We start from the raw sequence: 18649 nt of genomic DNA on the forward strand, positions 1-18649 counted from the left end.
TTTTGAAGACAATTAACTAGGAAAAATCATTCCTCTTACCAGGGCACCTTTTTGCATAGAGCCATACCTCCAGTAGACATCAATTAATTGGGAAGGACAATGCCCCTAGTAGGCACCCCCATGTTACACTTCATTTCCCAATAAACACATTCCAATTTAATGAGTGTTATAATTATTCACATAAAGTCATAATCCATGTGAAATTAAAGGTGTTGCAAAATTTCACAAAAATCTATCAAAATACAAAAAAGAATTTTTTTTTCAAAAAATCCCAAATAAAAACCCATTTATTACGTTGAAAATCTCTAACCCTGGTTTTGCTGCCATGCTTGCATTCGTTGATGAACAGAATTGGCTATGTTCGTTGCATTTAGAGTATCTGACTCGTTGATGAACTGAATTGGCTATGTACGTTTTCTGCACTCAGAATATTCGTAGTCATAAAACTGGATGTGTCTGAGTTCCAGTCAGTCAAATATCCAGGCCGTGAAGTAACTGCACTAACTTCAATGTCTCCTAAAAGCATCGCCACTACACGCGGCATGGAGGGGCGTTGCTATGGAGATATCTGGGTGCACAAAAGAGCTACTTGTATAACTCGTTTTACTTCTTCCTCGTCAAATTCTAACAATCTAGCATCCACTAGCTCAACTTCACGGTTGTTTTCATGCACATGCCAGGCCTAAAAAGGAGGGAAGAAAGGAATGTCATAGAATCATGTAATTAACCAGAGTGGGAAGCACTGATAAATGCCAAAATATACATATTTTGGCCCTCCAAACTATATTTGCTAGTCATTTATTTTGGTTAATTGATTTTTATTTTGTTCTTTTGTTGTTTATAGGTTGTTCGAGCCCGTTGTCTGAGACTTTGGATAAAAAGAAGATTTTAAAGAAGTTTGGGGTTAAAATGCGAAATGATCCAAAATCGAGTGGTTCATTTATTATTTTCTGAAGTTCAAGGGCCTTTGTGTGATTAAGGTTTTCAATTCCTATATAAACACTTTACCCAATTGACTTTAGGTTGTTCTGTCAGCAGCTTTTGGGAGAAAAAGAAAAGAACGGAAGAACAGGGTTGCGGCAATATTGTTTAGTATTCTCTCTTCCTTTTAAGTTTTTGATGTCTTGTTCAATTACTCGCACTCCGGTAACTAGTTTTAATTTCAATTTTTAATAAAAGTTATTCGCTGGTATTCAATTAGTTGTTATTTTATGTTTATTTTCTATCTCGCGTAATAGAAGCATGTTTCAATCTAGGGTTTATTTTGTTTCTTGCTTAATAATGAGTGAGTAGTTTGAATAGGTAGGGTCGCGGGGTGATTAGTACACCGTGGCCGGTTCGGATACGCTCTGCTCCTATTTTGAAATAAAAAATGTAAAAATTAACTTTAGATTGGTAAAATACTTTCCGCAGACAAACCCGGGCATTGTCGGAGCCCATGTGAACGGGGGAATGGGGGTCCAAAACTCATTCTCCGCTGCGCATGGGTAAACGGCGACCCTAAGGTTTCGCATCTTGTGGGGTATCTTTTTCAATTGAACATTTTTAAGAACACTGAATGGAGCAAGTAAATCCAGACTGGTTGTGAGTGCTGTGAACCCTACGACCATACCTCCTTTAATTATTTGAAAAGTACAATCAATTTCTAGGTTTTAATTAAATCTCAATCAAACGACAAGGGGTGGCTACCTAAGAGCCCAGTTTAATCAGTAACAACCCGAGTTTTTAATCAGCACACATCACCGTCTTTGTGGATTCGAATCTGGACTTACCGGATATTGTGCTACGTCGGTCTCCGCCCTACGCTTGGGGCAACCCATTATTTTAGGATTCAGAATCGGTCAAGCAAGCACCCATTCTGGGCTAGGTGAAAGGATGAGTGAATTAGATATTCATTGGCATTGATGCACGTTTTAACACCAAGAATACTAGAATTCAGTTTCAGAGATACAGGGGATTTATAAGTTTCTTTGTGCAGTATTTGAACAACTTATCTTGTTTCTAATGATGCTCAAGTGAAACATCCTAAAGTTTCCAAGATAGAATAATCCTTCCTTCTTTTTAAAGAATTATAAAAAGATGTAGCCGAATCAATAACCACAGTCAAAACAAACTGTGCCCACAACCGAATATGCAGCCATTTGGAACTTTTCGAAGGATCAACAACTAATGAGTGCCTAAAAGAAAGTGAAACATACCCATTTAAGGAGATAGATCTTTTCTTCTTCCAAGCTCGAGTCAGTATTTGGCCTTCCACTAACAATCTCCAAACCTACAATACCAAAGCCAAACACATCGGCCTTTTCTGTAAGTTGCCCAAGCAAAGCATACTCAGGTGCAAGATACCCTCTGCATCAGTAACCATTGAAATTTCATATCACATGTAAGTTAATACTTCAGCTACAAACAGTACCAAAATAGAATATTGAAACCAATAACACTGAAGAATACATGGAGATTGACTGCGGAGAATCTTACAATGTCCCTGCAACACGGGTACTGATGTAGGTCTTTTTGTCATCAAAAAGTTTGGCCAAACCAAAATCAGAAACTTTGGGGTTGAGGTCAGAGTCAAGAAGAATATTGCTGGCCTTAACATATCCCTATGCACAATGCGAAGCCGAGATTCCACATGAAGATAAGCTAGACCCTTTGCTACACCCAAGCATATATCAAAGCGGATGGGCCAGTTAAGAAACAAACTTGTCTTCCCTGTTTGACAAATGCCAAACAGTTAAACTTTTCACTTATTCACCATATTCAAGATCTATAATTTGCATTGATAATAAAGGGGATGTCCTGTACCAAACAATGCTTGATCAAGACTCCTATTTTCAAGATACTCATACACAATTAGTCGTTTGTTCCCCTCAATGCAGCATCCGTACAATTTCACAAGATTTCGGTGTTGAACAGCAGATGTTGTAGCAATCTCTGCAACAAATTGATCCTTTCCTTGGCGGGAGGCCACAGACAGTTGCTTGACAGCAATAACCCTCCCATCATTAAGTGTTCCCTAGAGAATATGAAAATTTTAAAATTTTGAGAAATATTGTGTAGTCCCGACCACGGTTTCTGATCTGATGAAAAGCAAAAATGGTATGGACCAATAAATTGTTGTTCTAAGCAAGCAATCTAGAATAGCAGGGTTTGTATTTTCCATGGTCTTATTTTAACGAAAAGCACTGCAAAAATGTGATGGTACAAGCGTACTGCTGCCATCCATATACAAGAGGGAAAAGCAGAGGTGAAGTGGCAATATTCAAGGGAGTCCGTCGATGGGTGCTATTTTATGGGGCTATTTCATAAAAGCAATATGAAGTTGTTCCAGGACAGCCTGTCTTTTATTAGAAGGATGTTTACCTTAAAAACGGGTCCAAAGCCTCCCTCCCCAAGTTTGTTTGAAGGATTAAAATCTTCTGTTGCAGCCTTTAGTTCTGCATAACTGATAGTGTAGGGCCTAACATCCATCCCTAGAAGATCTGCAAGTACAGTTAAAACCAGTGTTTGTGAATATGCAAGGAAATTAATACTCAACTTACGTATCTATTACGCTTAAAGGATGATCATTATCATTCTGTAGCACATTGTTACTCCTTCCATCCCAATTTGTTTAACCAATTTAGAATAGAACGTTTTAAGGAACATAATCATTACACCAATAAAAGCTCAATGTTCCAAAAGTTACGTACCCTTCTACCTTTGGAAAATGATTACTTTAACTCAAATAGTAAGGTGTAAAAGGGGTATTGTATAGCTTTTGATCCATTAGTCTTTAAAAATATACAATATTTTAGGACAATTAAAAGTCGGCAAAAGTACATAAACACCCCCTCAGCTATCACTTTTTCTCTTGAAGACCCCATCACATTTAAAAGCGTCCATACAGACCCCCTCAATTACTAAAAACGGAAAAAATGCTAACTCTGTTAACGGAATGGAGGAAATGACTAAGATACCCTTTTTTATAAGGCAAAAGTACATAAACACCCCCTCAATTATCACTTTGTTCCATGAAGACCCCCTAGCATTTATATTATACCTTTATTCTATCAGTCGTTGTTCTATTTGTTTTTTTTATTTCGTTTTATACAATTTCTTTTTTCCTTACATCAATCATTTTAAAGAGAACTTTCTATATATAACCATAAAAAATAGCTCAAAATCGTGGTGCGACGGTGACCGATGCCGCGGTGGTTCTTTTGCTGATAAGAAATGAGAAGGGAAGAACATGAGGGAAAGGAGAGAGGTGTGGGAAAAGAGAAGTCGAGGAGAATGGTGGTGGCAGTAGATCGGACGCAGCTGCTACGTTGCTTTTCCCATCTCTATTTTTTAAAACTTTTCTTTAGAGAGAGTGTGTGTATGTATTGGAGGAGAGAGGAAAAAGGTCACCGGAACCAGTGGTTAGTCGGTTAGGGTATAGAGAGAGAATAGCTTAAATGGAGAGGGAGAGATTACATGTGATTGAGATGGGGAAGAGAATAATGTTCTTTTAAGTTTTAATCCAATAATTGATTTTAATGGTTGAGATGAAGTGTTTATTTATATATATATATATATATATATATATATATATATATATATGAACCAAAGTTTAAGACCTGTTTGCTAATTTTGGGTTTTGATTGGAGGCTGTTTGTAGAGAGAAGAAAGAGAAGGGTTAGAGGGGGTGTATATATGTAATGCAATAAGGGTATTTTGTCGGATTTATGGATGAGGGGGTTCATCGCAAAGGTTTAGAGATGGAAGGGTGTCACTTGGGTAACGGATATTAGTTGAGGGGGTCTGTATGGGCGCTCTTAAATGTGAGGGGGTCTTCGTGAGAAAAAATGATAGTTGATGGGGTGTTTATGTACTTTCGCCTATTAAAGTCAAAGTGGACAAAAAAATGAGACATAGGGAGTAGCAGATGATGTAAGACAGTGGTTATTACAACATACTAATTTTGGGCAGGACACTAAGGGCAGTGCCAAAATGTGTTTCTTCGACTATGGGTTTACTTTTTTTCCCTCATTCAACAAAGAAAACCTGAGGATTTAAGGTAGTCACTGGTGAGAAAAAAAGGGGAGGGATGAGCTATTTTATAATAGGATTGCTGGTTGGCTAGAAAGGGGAGTGTTTAAGAGAACATTTACACATACCTCCATCATGTCTGAACACGCCACGAATCACACATAAAGCATTTAGCAATCCTAACGCTACTAAGAACACAAAAATAACTAGCATAGGACCCATACATCTAAAACAACATTACAAATAAACAATAGCAGAAACACACACAGGACAACAAAAGTCATAGCCCAATAACACACTCGGCATACTATTTTCCTGCGTATTTTTACCTTCATCGTCGTCCCATCCCGGCCCTTTTCGGCAAAGGACAAACCAATAGAGCGCAAGGAAAGATAGAAAGCTTACAACTCCAACAGGAACAACAATCTCCAAAATCATACCAGTCTTACTCTTTTTGCCGGATGTAGGGTTTTTACCAACAGTGGGAATGAAATCTGTAGAAAATCTTAGTCATAAGAAAATTGGAACTAACATTTTTAAACTTGCATCAAATATTTACAAAACATATTACCTTGGACAGCACTGATTGCTGAAATAGAAGGTCCATATGTACCGTCAGTAGGTACACAGCAAGTCCCTTTACCAGCCCAAAATAGATGGATTTCAAGGTAGTTTTTTGATATCTGAGCTCGTAAATCAATCTGAACAGCTTTGAAAGATACCCCACCGGCCTCCTTTTTTATGTCGAAATCTTTCCGAACCAAATTCCCCTATAATGAAGAGGTTGATAACTTAAGAACCAAAAAAATAGTAGCAACTTAAGGGGATCCCCTTGTGAAGCAAAGTCTCAAAGGGTACCAAAGTAATAGTATGAATAATATAAGTGTTAGGGCACCCTCACTTCAGTAGCTAGTTTTTGGTGTTGACTTCTGTCCAAAACCGTGTACTATGGTATATAACACTACTACAATAATAGATATGCATCACACTAAGCAGATTTACAAAGATCACGATTTTCAGTGAAATCGTGATAAAAAATAGTGCTTAAATTTTTTTATCTTAGTTTAAGTCCAAAGCTGAGATAAAAAGTGGGTTTTAGCGAGAAATAAAAGACCTTGCTCTTGCGGCGAGATAAAAGAAAAACTACCTCACTCTTGCGGCGTGATAAAAGATTTTAAGGCGGAAAAAAAAGAGAAAAGATCTTGCTCTTATGGACGTGATAAAAAAGAGAAAAGACCTCACCCATCCTTGTGGGCGTGATTAAAAAGAGAAAAGACCTCACCCTTGTGGCGTGATAAAAGATTTTAGGTTGAAAAAAAAAAAGATAAAAGATCTCGCTCTTGTGGTGAGATAAAAGAGAAATGACCTCATCCTTGTAACATGAAAAAAAACTTTAGCACGGGAAAAAGTGAGATAAATGATCTCACTCTTGCGGCGAGATAAAAAGCCTATCCACTTAGGCGCGCAGTTTGAATTTTCACGTGGGTGGAATGGTACTCATTTAGGTAGACTTTGAAAAGTTATGTGAGAAAAATGATATCATTTAAGAACTTTGAAAAGTTCTTTTTTTTTTTTTTTACAAAAGGTAAGAAGATAAACCCTAATTACACTCATCCCAAAAAATCTTTGCGTTTCATCTTTATCTTCACACCCAAAGAGAGAGAGAGAGAGAGAGAGAGAGAGAGAGAGAGAGAGAGAAGGCAAATCCCACAACTGGGTTAATTCCACCAGTGCCCAGTTGTTTCTTCAACGACGGGTGGATTATTCCACTAGTACCCAATTTTCACATGGGCGAGCCGTGATTTTTATGGTTTATTATAGTTGTGAAATTTAGTTATTTCGGATGTTTTCCAAGTATACGTTTGACACATTAGGTAAAAAAGAAATTATATTATTATGGCTTAACCTTATCTGAAAAGTATCAAAATCCAATTGAGAAGCCACCATTGAAATTGAAATTCAATATAAACACAAAATTCATGTGAAATAGTTAGTTTAAAAAAAAAAATCTAAAGTTTTGTCTATAATGTTACAATTTGCAGGTTGTGATAATTTTCATAAAATACAAAGTGAACACTACAACAAAAAACACTATTGTCTACTAAATTTACTAGCTAAAACTAACAATTTCGCCCCAAGAAAATCTTTTGGTGACCAACAACTAATTTTGATTAGCAAAAGATCTGCTGTCACTTCATTTGATCGTCAAAAGATCTGATGGATCTGGGTGATGGAAAACTTACAAATCACACCCAGATCTATCACGGTAGCAGGAGCGTGATGGAAAACTTACAATCGCCGCCAATAGTTGTGATCTTTAAGGTTTATTGTAGTATCAATGCTAGGTACCAAAAATGGGTAGGGTGCGTGTCTCGGACCTACACATAGCAAGTGCTGCTGAGTGAGCACGTTGCGCTTGAGGGAGGGTATGAAGCAAAGTACCATATAGCTAGCCTCGGTACCAAAGTAACATAAAGTATATAAGCGCGAGGGCTCCCTCACCCAATAGCTAACTTTTGGAGATGAGCTCTACCCAAAACAGTGTAACACCCCTCTCCCCATACCTATTCACCTTGGTCATGGAATTCTTTTCGAGGAGCTTCCAAATTCACATTAATTCAAGGTATTTCTCATACCACCCCCGGTTGAAAGAACTAGGGATTACTCACATATGTTTGCCAATGACTTGTTTATTCTGTGCTACCCCAACAATCAGTCTTTTCAAGTTGTTAATACTCTGGTCTGCAGCCTAACAAGATCAAGAGTAGGGTGTATTTTTAGCCATGTAAAATCAGGACAAGGAGATCATGTGTTCTCTGTTGGGCTTCCAAATGGGTACACTTCCAGTTAGATATTTGGATGTCCCCCTATTATCCTCAAAACTCTCTGTGGCAGATTGCAAAGGTCTCATTTCTAAAATCCAGGATAAAATCAGAAGTCGGGCCAATAAGTCCTTTATCATACGCTGGAAGATTGCAACTCATAAAGTCAGTCCTTTTTCGTATACAAGTTTCCTTGACCATGCATGTTGTTCTTCCCAACTCAGTTTGCTTGAATATTGAGAAGCTCTTCAGAAACTTCCTACGGACTAGTACTGAAGCATATTCGCACTCTAACAAAGCTGCTTGGTTAATGTTTGCTTGCCTAAAAAAGGAGGACTTGGTTTAAGAGGGATTAAGGAATGGAATCATGCATACTTCCTATGACAGCTGTGATATATTTGCTCTCATCATAATTATCTATGGGTTAAGTGGTGCTATAAGCATCTTATTCAAAGAAAGAGTTTCTGGACTCTTGAAGTTCCTTCTAGCTGTTTATGGACATGGAGAAAAATTCTTAGCCTTCAGGGCTATTGCCAGACCCTTTATCAAGCATATTATTGGTGATGGGAATAGCACATTCCTCTGGCACGACAATTGGCTGCCTCAAGGGCCCCTAAGCATATATTTTGGCCCTTCATCAGGTATCCGTACTGATGCTGAAGTGTACAAATCTTGTTTATATCACTCAACGGACTTGGCCTTTACCAACAGCTCGTCTTCCACATTTCCATCCTAACTATGCTAGACTTGATAAAGTTCCATGGACAATCTCTTCACATTCTACCATTAGGGTTGCATATACTTGATATGCTATCAGAATGCACCAACCTACAATACACTGGCATCACCTAATCTGGTACTCCATGTCCATTCCTCGACATCTTTTCATTCCTTGGATGGCCTAAGGATGCTATGAGCAAATACACCTATTTACGCCCCTTAACTTAGGCTTGTTATATCCATTTTGCACACTACTTGGGGTTTGATACTCGTTTTGCTCGTTTCAGGATCTGCGGAACTGTTGGATGACATTCGGAGCTAAATTGAGGAGTTAAATGTGAAAAGCGAACAAATAGTGACAGTCCAACCAATTTGGCCTTCGATTTATTAGTGGAAAGATGGTCCAGAAGTTGAATCGATAATTCAGGCTTGTGAAGTTGCCGGTTAAGTGGTCTAAAATATTTCTTAATGGTGGGCCCAATGCTCCACCAATTAATTAAAGAATATATGGTTTGAGCTTGCACGAGAGAAAATTATTTGGAAGATGATTGGTGGATGCATGTTAAGGGGCATTAAATTACAATTGGTGAAGGCAATAGAATCAAGACAAAAAGGAAGGTTATTCTCTTAGTTAGAAAACTGTGGAATGGGATGAATATAAAAAGGGACAGCAACCGAACTCCGGGGGATCTTTTTTCACACGCACCGTTGCAGAGGGAAAAACTCCATGATCGGCTAAACACTCTTGCTCGGGCAACGAGGATGCTTCTCCAAGTAAGTATGATTGTTTAGATTTTAAGGGCCGGTTTTTATTTAACAATTAATTATATGACTTTGGATTATTTATAATTTTTATAAAAGTCACTATTTTTCCGATTTATCTTTTGTGTTTGTATTCATGATATCAAGCACCGTTGTACGATCGTTTTCATTATTTCGTGATAAGCTTTGAGATAGATTATACAAAGTGAGACGGGTTGTGCCGTTGGTTAAATCCAATGAGACGATCCATGCCATGTTGAGATAGTCTTTCGGGGATTAATGATAGGAATTGCTACCCTATCTGTGGTCTGGTTACAAGTTGAATGAAACCCTTGACTTCGCCACAATTATAATGCAAGGGGAGGTTGAATCGAAACCCTAGTCCCTTTTCTCTCATCAGTTTCCAAAACTTAATCTCTTTCTAGTTAGTTTTAGTTTGCTCAAATCAAAATCCAACTTCCATTTGCTTTTTGAATTAAGTTAGACATTGATTGGAAGTACAACAACGTATTATTTTACTTCCCGATCTCGAACTTAACCCCTATTCTTCGGAATAATAGCTATTTCCTTATTTTATAAATTATATTTTTGTTACGAAAATAACAGACCAAAGGATAAAATCATCAGCTGGGGCATGCGAATCTTCCCTATATGTTTTCTTTGTAATCTGCATAATGAAGACATGTACCACCTTTTCTTTAGCCGCCCATTTGAAAGAACTACGTGGCCACAGTAGGGAAGTTCTGTGGCAAATCTTTTCACGAACACCATTAGGAAAATGACTTGGGCAGCTATGGTCTACTATATTTGGGAAGAAAGGAATTGCATGATTTTCAGGGGATTCAAAGACCCCAATCTTCTTTCTCCAGAAAATTACATTTGATATTCGAATTAAGGGGTCCAATTTCTCCAATGTAAAGCTGACCCCCCTAAATTTGGCCCTATGCTGTTCTTGGCAGATTGCTCCTAGGACTCCTGCTGCTGTTCCTAGCTTGTAGTTATTGTTCTGTTGTTTGTCTCCTGTAATGGAAGGTATGCCTTGCTTGTTTCTTCGTAGTTATTTTTTCTTTCAAAAAAAAGATGAGGACTATCAAAAAAAAAAAAAAACAATTGTGATAACGCGGCACTGACCTGGATGTATATATCAAAAACACGCCTTCCAAGACTTTTCCAAGATGGGGGATTTAAGAATTCTGTCTCTGCGAAATAGAGAGTCACACTGTAATTACCATTCTCAAGTCCCAGCCCAAAATATCTTAGTGATCCCGGTGATATCCGTGCTGTGTGGAACAGCCTCGAGTCCGAATTAGTTATGACCTGAGATGAAGAGACACTCGTATACTGGGTAGCCTTTGTACTGTTGAACTCCCCAACATTACTTACTGCCCACCTTTTTGTACTAGCCTCATAATAAGTAGCTGGACCAAGAACGTCGTTATCCCACTCATATACAATCTGACTACTAGATGATGTTATCTCTTGACCACCACAATTAATCGCAAAGCCGGAATCTGCAAACCATCGGGGAAGAGGAATTCATCAGATTAGAGTTCAAAAAGGTGCACCAGAAAAAATGAAAAAACAGCCACATCTCCTTGATCATGTGATGCATCTTATGGGTTTAATGAACTTCTAGAAGTGGGAATTTACACTATATGAAGACAAACTTGACTTCGCTGCATTTTACATGTGAAGTTTTGACATTATCAAGGAAAGGAATTTCTCACTTCATCTGACAAGTATAAAATTGTCACCTAAAAAGAAGAAAAAAAAGATGGTTTCTTATGGCCTTTCATCGGCAAAATCAAACTCAATGCAGTACCACAATCAAACTCAATGCAGTGGTCTTCAAAAAAATTAACCGCATGAAAGGATTTTGCATGACCACATACACAACAGTACACAGTACGGCCCCATTCCTACATATCAAGAGGCAATCAAAGCAACACCGAATAAGGTGGACAGATGCACACATAGAGAGTGCATGGTAACATAAAACAATGGAATGAACAGAAGTTACAAGACTTGGATTAACTTAGGACCTTCTATAAACTGAAGTTCTAATACCATCAAGTCACCAATTATTCCAAAAGCTTAAACAATTAGGAAAAGAGCCCAGCATTGTGTACCAAGTCAGCTAACAGTTACCAGTCTAAGTTGACCTACTTTTAGAATCAAAAGGATTTGATGGTTCAAAGAACACTAAACTCAAAGATCCGCTTTCCCGCATCATAGAATTTATGTGTCCCATCTCAGAATCACGAGTAAGGGGAGGTTCTAAATAGCACTTACACTTACGAGAACTGGGAATACCCCCAAGGCAAGGAAAGTTCTCTTGAATACAATCCAATCCTGTAGCCAGAACACTGTATGCAGAAGAAGAATGGATATAGATTAGTGCAAGTTGAATTTGCCACATAACTAACGCAATTGAAGTTGAATGATTCATCAGGTACAGTTAGCAACATCTTGTGGAAACAAAGAACATGAGCATGGAGTATAACTAATCAATGTTTAAGCTTTCAAGTATGATTACTCCAGGACTTGTTTTGAAGGACATGAGTGAGCTGTTTTTATCAGGATTCTGGAGGAGGTTCAAAATCTCACACCATGGCAATTCTATATCTCTGCAGTTGCCGTGAAAAAATGCTACCAAAGTTCTCTAGTTAACTTCTCACTTAGGCCCCATTTGCTGCACCTCTAACAATCATTTTGCACAAATCACATAGCAAAATTTTCATCTATGGTTTTGAAAGTGAAAAACAGATGGCAGCCAGTTTCATCTAGAGTCCGGTCCCACTACACAAGAACACTGAATAGAAGAAAGGGATACAAAAATTAAGCAGTATATCTCAGTCAGCTGCGTACAGAAATTGTGGGTGAGGAAATAAACTCTAGAATCCGATCCAGACATGGTATCTCATATCAGAACAAATTGAAAAATATCCGTTTTCCGTTTACATTTAGGATCATACATCCTCTAAAATTAACAAACTCGTGCATTAAACAGCACTATCATCATGCTGTTCAACACTCAAATTGTATATGGGAAATGACCCAACTTTCTTTTTGCATCACTAAATGTTCATAGACCACAGAATACCATTAAAAACGTACAGCACAGAGAGAATCACCTGTTCTTTGCCCAAGATGGAAGTTCCACCGATAATTGATTGTATGACACATCTCTGCAGGCAACGACATAATGGGGATGCTTAGTTGAGATTTTCGTTTTACTGAGAACCGATAAATTGTTCAGTCTTACATTTGACCGCTGAAGCCTCAGATTTCGTCATCAGCTTACATATCAGTATACTACCATGACTGCATGAATCAAGTTTTCATTTCCCAAACACTTCTTTTTTTTTTTGTGGTAAATGGCCAAACGCTTCTTTACGATACAGGTTCTCATATTTGTGTATCCATGTCTCCTCATACACCAAAACATAGTAGCAAGATGCGCATTAACATGAAATTTTTTCAAAGCAACAAATGATGGACATATTGGCAATCCTACCTGTTTCCTTCTTATGTCTAAAGTTATAAACGATGCGGTCTTAAAGTTATAAACAATTTACTCCATAACGAGTCGCCCAAAATTGAACCTATACAATTTAATAAGTAATCAGATATTATGACTGTACAGTAATGGGTTATGCTTCTGAAATAATCTAGGAACTCTACATACATAATGACCATTAACGTCCAAGTACCACCTGCATACAATCTCCTTGAACTATGAATGGTTATGTAATACTGACTTACATCTGCAGAAGAGGACTCTTTTGTGCGGGAAGCATTCCAGTCAATTTATTATTCCCAAGAAACCTGAACATACAGGAACTAGTTCAACTCATAAACATTCATATTTTCTAAAATGCTTTTCGAAAAAAACATTGCACAGCTTGTTTATCAGAAGGAGAATGTTTATTACAAGTAAGAGAGAGAGTCCAAATCGAAGAGAGAATCTGGAATTGGTCCAGTTAAAATGTTAAAGCTCAAATCCCTGAGAATTAGACAGAACATGGTTGTTACAAGTTTGCTGTAAAACGTTAAAAACTAGACGTTTACATTTACTTAATAGAGAGATGTTGACCCATCCTCATCAATGTGATTATCAACTGCCAAACTTTTAGGTTGAAACATATGGAAGCCGATGCAAATTTAGCAGTTATAACTTACAGTTGAGACAAACTCTGAAAATCACCAATATTGGAGGGGATAGTACCAGAAATATTGTTATTCCTCAGAATTCTGCTAGGTGAGAAACCACTTAGTTACGTTAAGTTTGTAAACAATAATGGAGGATCGTAAAGACGAAAATATATCAATATTGATTGTCAACTATAACAGTGTTGCCTTACAAGGTCTCCAGAGACGTCATATCTTTCAGAAATGCCAGTGAAGAGCTTCCGTTAGATAAATCGCTTATTCTCCTATATAATAAGGCAGTATGTTATAGAAGAGAAGTGAACATCATTCATATGCTAAACAAGAAGAAAAGATGTAGAAAGAGTTAACACCCACAAGTCCGTCAACAAGGTCAATTTAGAAAATGTTGACGGTATTCCACCTTCAAAGGCGTTTCCTTGAAACATCCTACAGAAGAACTAACTACATAAATTCACAGATTACATAAAATAGAGGTTACTAAATGAAGTATCAATACTTTAATTAAAAAAGCACCTAAATATTGTTATCTAGTTTTAAGTAAAGCAATGATCAAGGTACGATGGTCGAAATAAAGAGGATACGGCGTACATATTGCTTACAGTTCTCTAAGTTCTGACCAGTTCCCTATGAATTCAGGTATGCTCCCTGTGAGTTCATTATCCGAACCCCACCTGAAACCCTCAAAAAAAATTCTTTCTTGATCACAAAAACAATTACTACTATTAAAAACATGCTCAAGTTCACCAAATAAGACAAAGGATGAGCCCGAAAGCTCTTACACTGTTGTGAGGTTTTGTAGAGCAGCAAATGTAAATGGAATAGCTCCACTGACTCCAGAACTGTGGAAGTAGCTGTCAAGGCGGAGAATTATGTAAGTATGATGCTCGAACTTTTTGCATGCAATGCCAGCCTTATAGAATATGTGAAACTTGAGAACACATTAGGGTTCCTTTACTGCAAAATAGTTGTGGAGAAGGAGAGAAACTAGAATATGTGCCAGCTACTCCACATAGAATTCATAGCAGCCAGTCCGCCATGAACTAGTATATAAAGAACTTCAGTTTTATTAACTGTATTAAAAAACCGAAATTATTAAAGTTTCTCTGTTAGGAACTTGGTTTGGTTTAATTCCTATAACCGGGTGGATTTTTGTAACTGCTGATTTTTGGTTAGGAGGTCACCAGTTCGAAACGTGCTAACAACCCCCACTCGAACTTGGTCCTCATGCGATGCCCGGTAGTAGTCCACTAGCCCTTGGTGGGGCGGTAGTCGTTATGGCTCTTTGGTCCCTTCCAGGGCCCACCGTAGGTCTGGAGTCCTTGTGGTCACTCCCAAGAGAGAGTTGCTATGCCCCGTCACTCCCTCCTCACCCTTTTTACTCAACAAAAAAAAAAAGAAGAGAGAAAATAGATTAGGGAATGTCTCAGCACTTACAGATACTCTAATTTTACCAAATTCCCCAGTTCTGATGGGAGAGAGCCAGAGAAGTTATTCATGCAAATGCTTCTGCAAATTACCAAGTTAACAACATCAGAAAATAGGCTCATCTTTCAGTTACACGTACGAGTGACTCCAAATTTCAATGGAATAAGGAACTCAATGCCACTGCAGCAAACAACTGATTTAGATATAAAAAAAAATCCAAATTACAATATGTTACGTAAATGACACAGTTGTGGACACAAGAATAACATAGAATTGTGTGAGATTAGTTAGTTTTCCAAGTTCCTTTGGAACCTCCCCCGATAATGCATTATACCCCAGGTACCTGAAAATAATTAAATGAGGTGTCAGATTGTTAAAGGAGTTAAGCTAGACATGGGTAAAATATTAACGACCTGCAAACAACGTTAAATAAAAAATAAGGTGACTTACAGCGACTGCATTTGAGTTAGATTGGCAATGGGTGAAGACAGGGGACCAGTCAGGTAATTTTGGACCAAGTTCCTGCAAAATATGGAGGAAACTTAGTAAACCATTATGTGATGAGAGAGAATTTTGAATGACATAGTTAAAAAAAAATTATCCAACGATGCATTACACATGTAGATATATGGAGACGATCAGAATCACGATTTTGAAGGTTTCAGTTTGATAGTGTGTCATAGTTCACATAGAGAAAACGTAACATTTTTTCTGAAATGGAAAATGAAAGATTGTTTAAACTACAACATCAGTGAGTAGACATACAAATATGTGAGGGAAGTCAAAGACCACAGCTCCTTCGGGATTCCTCCAGTAACATTCAGAGCATAGACTTCGCTGTTACAAAACAGTAAATAAGGGAAGCAGTAAGTGGGAAGACTTCAACAAACGGTACTAAGAGCTTGAGTTCATAAATCATGGTTCTGACTTCAACTGCATGGTAAATGTAAGCTCTATAGGCCGAGCTCGCTTTTGGTTGGCTCGTTCTTGACCAAAACACGCATTTGCATGTATTCCCTTTTATTGACTTGTATGGTTCTTTTACTTTCTTTCTAAAGTGTCTGTCTAGGGTTGTGAAAAGGAATTTGTATTTGACTTTTATTGAATACGATTCTGGTAGTCATTAGTCCAGTGTTTTCGGAAAGCATTGAAGCAATATTGAAGCTGGAAAATTTGTTCCAGAGACCATGAGGCGAGATGTCAAGCAAGGTCTACTGGATGCTTTTGCTTGAGCGAAAATGAGTTCGCTCGAGTGACTTTTCATCGCTCAAGCAAAATTGTCAAGTTGTGGCTTCTCTATAAAAATGGATTAGTTACGGTACCGAGCGCTGTATTCATTTCCCAGAGCTCTCATTTCCATCTCCAAACTTCTGGGAGTGCTAGGGTCTGTGTATTTTGAAGAAACATGAAGATCTATGGATCTCTAAACCTAATCAAGTCATGACATCAAGAGGTATTCTATCACCTATGTTCAAACTTCAAAGCCAGTGGCCACATGATTCCTTCCCGTGATTTATCTTTGATCCTTGTGTGATTGAAGTAATCTAGTCAAAGGCCAATAATAGTCCTTGCATCAATCTTGGAATTTCATTCGGTATCAGAGCGGGTCCCTATAATGTGGAATCGTTGAGTTCTAAGCGGACCCTTGATTTGCAATGGAGTTGAGTTCAAACTGTCCTCCTGTGAAACAAAGGCCCACATTGTCTGAGAACCAAAGTAATATGAAGTATATAAGTGTGAGGGTTCACTCACTTCAATAGCTAGCTTTTGAGGTCGAGTTTTTCCCAAGACCATGTAACACCTTTGCCACTAGAAAGAACGAACTCTTCGCCGCTAGAAAGAACAAACTCCGATCACGGGAGGGAAAAGATGGAGCCTATTCAAAGGCTGTCGACGAGGATGTCTGGAGTACTGCATGTGAGGTCAAATATACACCTCCAACTGAAACTGGAGTCGTCATTCCATAACCAAGTGCGAAGTACACCAAAGATTGAGAAAAATGAATGGGCGACAAGCAGTCGAGCACTAAATGTCCTGTTCACTCATGTTGGTACGAAGGAGTTTCACCGCATCAAGTCATCTTCAAGTTGCTTTCAATCAACTACGTTCAAACTTCGAACGAAGAACTTTTGTGAAGTTCAAAAAGCGTTTTTGGAAGGCTTGTGGATTCAAGATTTGGTGATCATGCAAGGGACAATGAACGTGGGTTCGACATGAAATTATTCATAGGATTCGATGAGTAAGAATAATATTTCTAGTGCATGATTTCTTCCCATGGTTTTCATCCATTTAAGGGTTTTCCATGTAAATCTCTATACCCCGTGTGACTGGTATTTTTGTTAGGCCTGTTTGCGGTCCGGATCGGATCGAATTTCCTAGAAATCCAAGTACCGAACCATTAGTTACGATTTTTACAAAATGAACTTCGTGTCCGAACCAAAAGTCTCATGGTTCAATTCCAATCCAATCTGTAACTTGTGGATCACTTACGGTTTTATCCAACGGAGTACATTAATAAGCCCGGACATATTTTTTTTTATTTCTCACAGTTACCTTTAAAATCACGTTATGATCACATTGAACGGTTTGGATCATCAAAATTCAATCGGTATCTATGAGGTCTGCACGTAAGCTAAGTAAGGGACTTATATATATATATATATATATATATATATACACACACACACACACACACACACACACCACGATTCACATGAGGGATCCCGCACTTTCTTACGATGCAAGACTCCCCCTTCCCGATTGAATTTCGATGATACGAACCGCTCAATATGTGCAAAACGTGATTTTAAGGGTACCTGCGAGAAATCAGCAAAAAAAATGACCGGGAAGGGTTTCATCTGAGCAGTTTTTTTTGAACCGTTCAATGAAAACTACTCGAATGAAGCCCTTCCCGGTTATTTTTTTTGCTGATTTCTCGCGGGGACCCTTAAAATCACGTTCTGATCACTTTGAGCGGCTCGGATCATTGAAATTCAATCGGGAAGGGGAGTCCCGCATTTTATTAAAATGCGGGATACCTCACCGGAACCTGACTGTGTGTATATATATATATATATATATATATATATATATATATCTATATAATAAAACAGAGTTGTGTTTGAATCCAAAAGACAACCAACGCTCTAGATTTATCCCTCTTTGTACATAAATCTGGACCCTTCATTCTACATTCCTTTTAGGTTTTATAAGTTTTACATGTTTCCTATATGGGAGAAGACTGAACATATCCCCTTTCCTTTTTTAATTGATTATTTTGAATCCTTGGATTTATATACATAAATCCTATGGCTAAGAAACCTTCCTATTTCATGAATTTTTTTACTTTTAAGAATTAAATAATATATATCATGGATGTAAGAAGAAAACAATATCTGCCATAATCGTTGCCATTAGGAAACCAATCAAGCATATTTTTCTTTCCTTATTTTTAGAATCCTAAATTTCTAGGATTTGTATTACTAGAGAACAAGAAGGTCGGCTGAATTGACATTAGTACGGTAAAATCATTAACGAGATAAAGTAAATAGAAAGGAACCATCTCCTAATACGGTAGAATCATAAATCAAGACCGCTGGCTGAATTGCCATTAACGCGGAGAATCATGTTTAACGTATCTTATTTGTTACCTTATTCAACAAAAAATTACGAAGCATTCCTTACATTCTAATGGTGGGGTCAACGATATTATATAGTAAATAGAATTCATGAAT

At 37.8% G+C, this 18649-nt stretch overlaps 1 protein-coding gene and 1 pseudogene across 4 annotated transcripts in view; both read right to left on the reverse strand.

Annotated features, from left to right (window-relative positions):
* LOC131301121 (probable LRR receptor-like serine/threonine-protein kinase At1g56140) overlaps nt 1–18649 on the reverse strand; it is a 477161-nt gene that overhangs the window by 434761 nt on the left and 23751 nt on the right. The gene's annotated exons all lie outside the window — the stretch shown is intronic.
* On the reverse strand, nt 134–15058 carry LOC131301154 (probable LRR receptor-like serine/threonine-protein kinase At1g56140; annotated as a pseudogene).

Source organism: Rhododendron vialii, chromosome 9a, assembly GCF_030253575.1.
Source record: "Rhododendron vialii isolate Sample 1 chromosome 9a, ASM3025357v1".
NCBI lineage: Eukaryota > Viridiplantae > Streptophyta > Magnoliopsida > Ericales > Ericaceae > Rhododendron > Rhododendron vialii.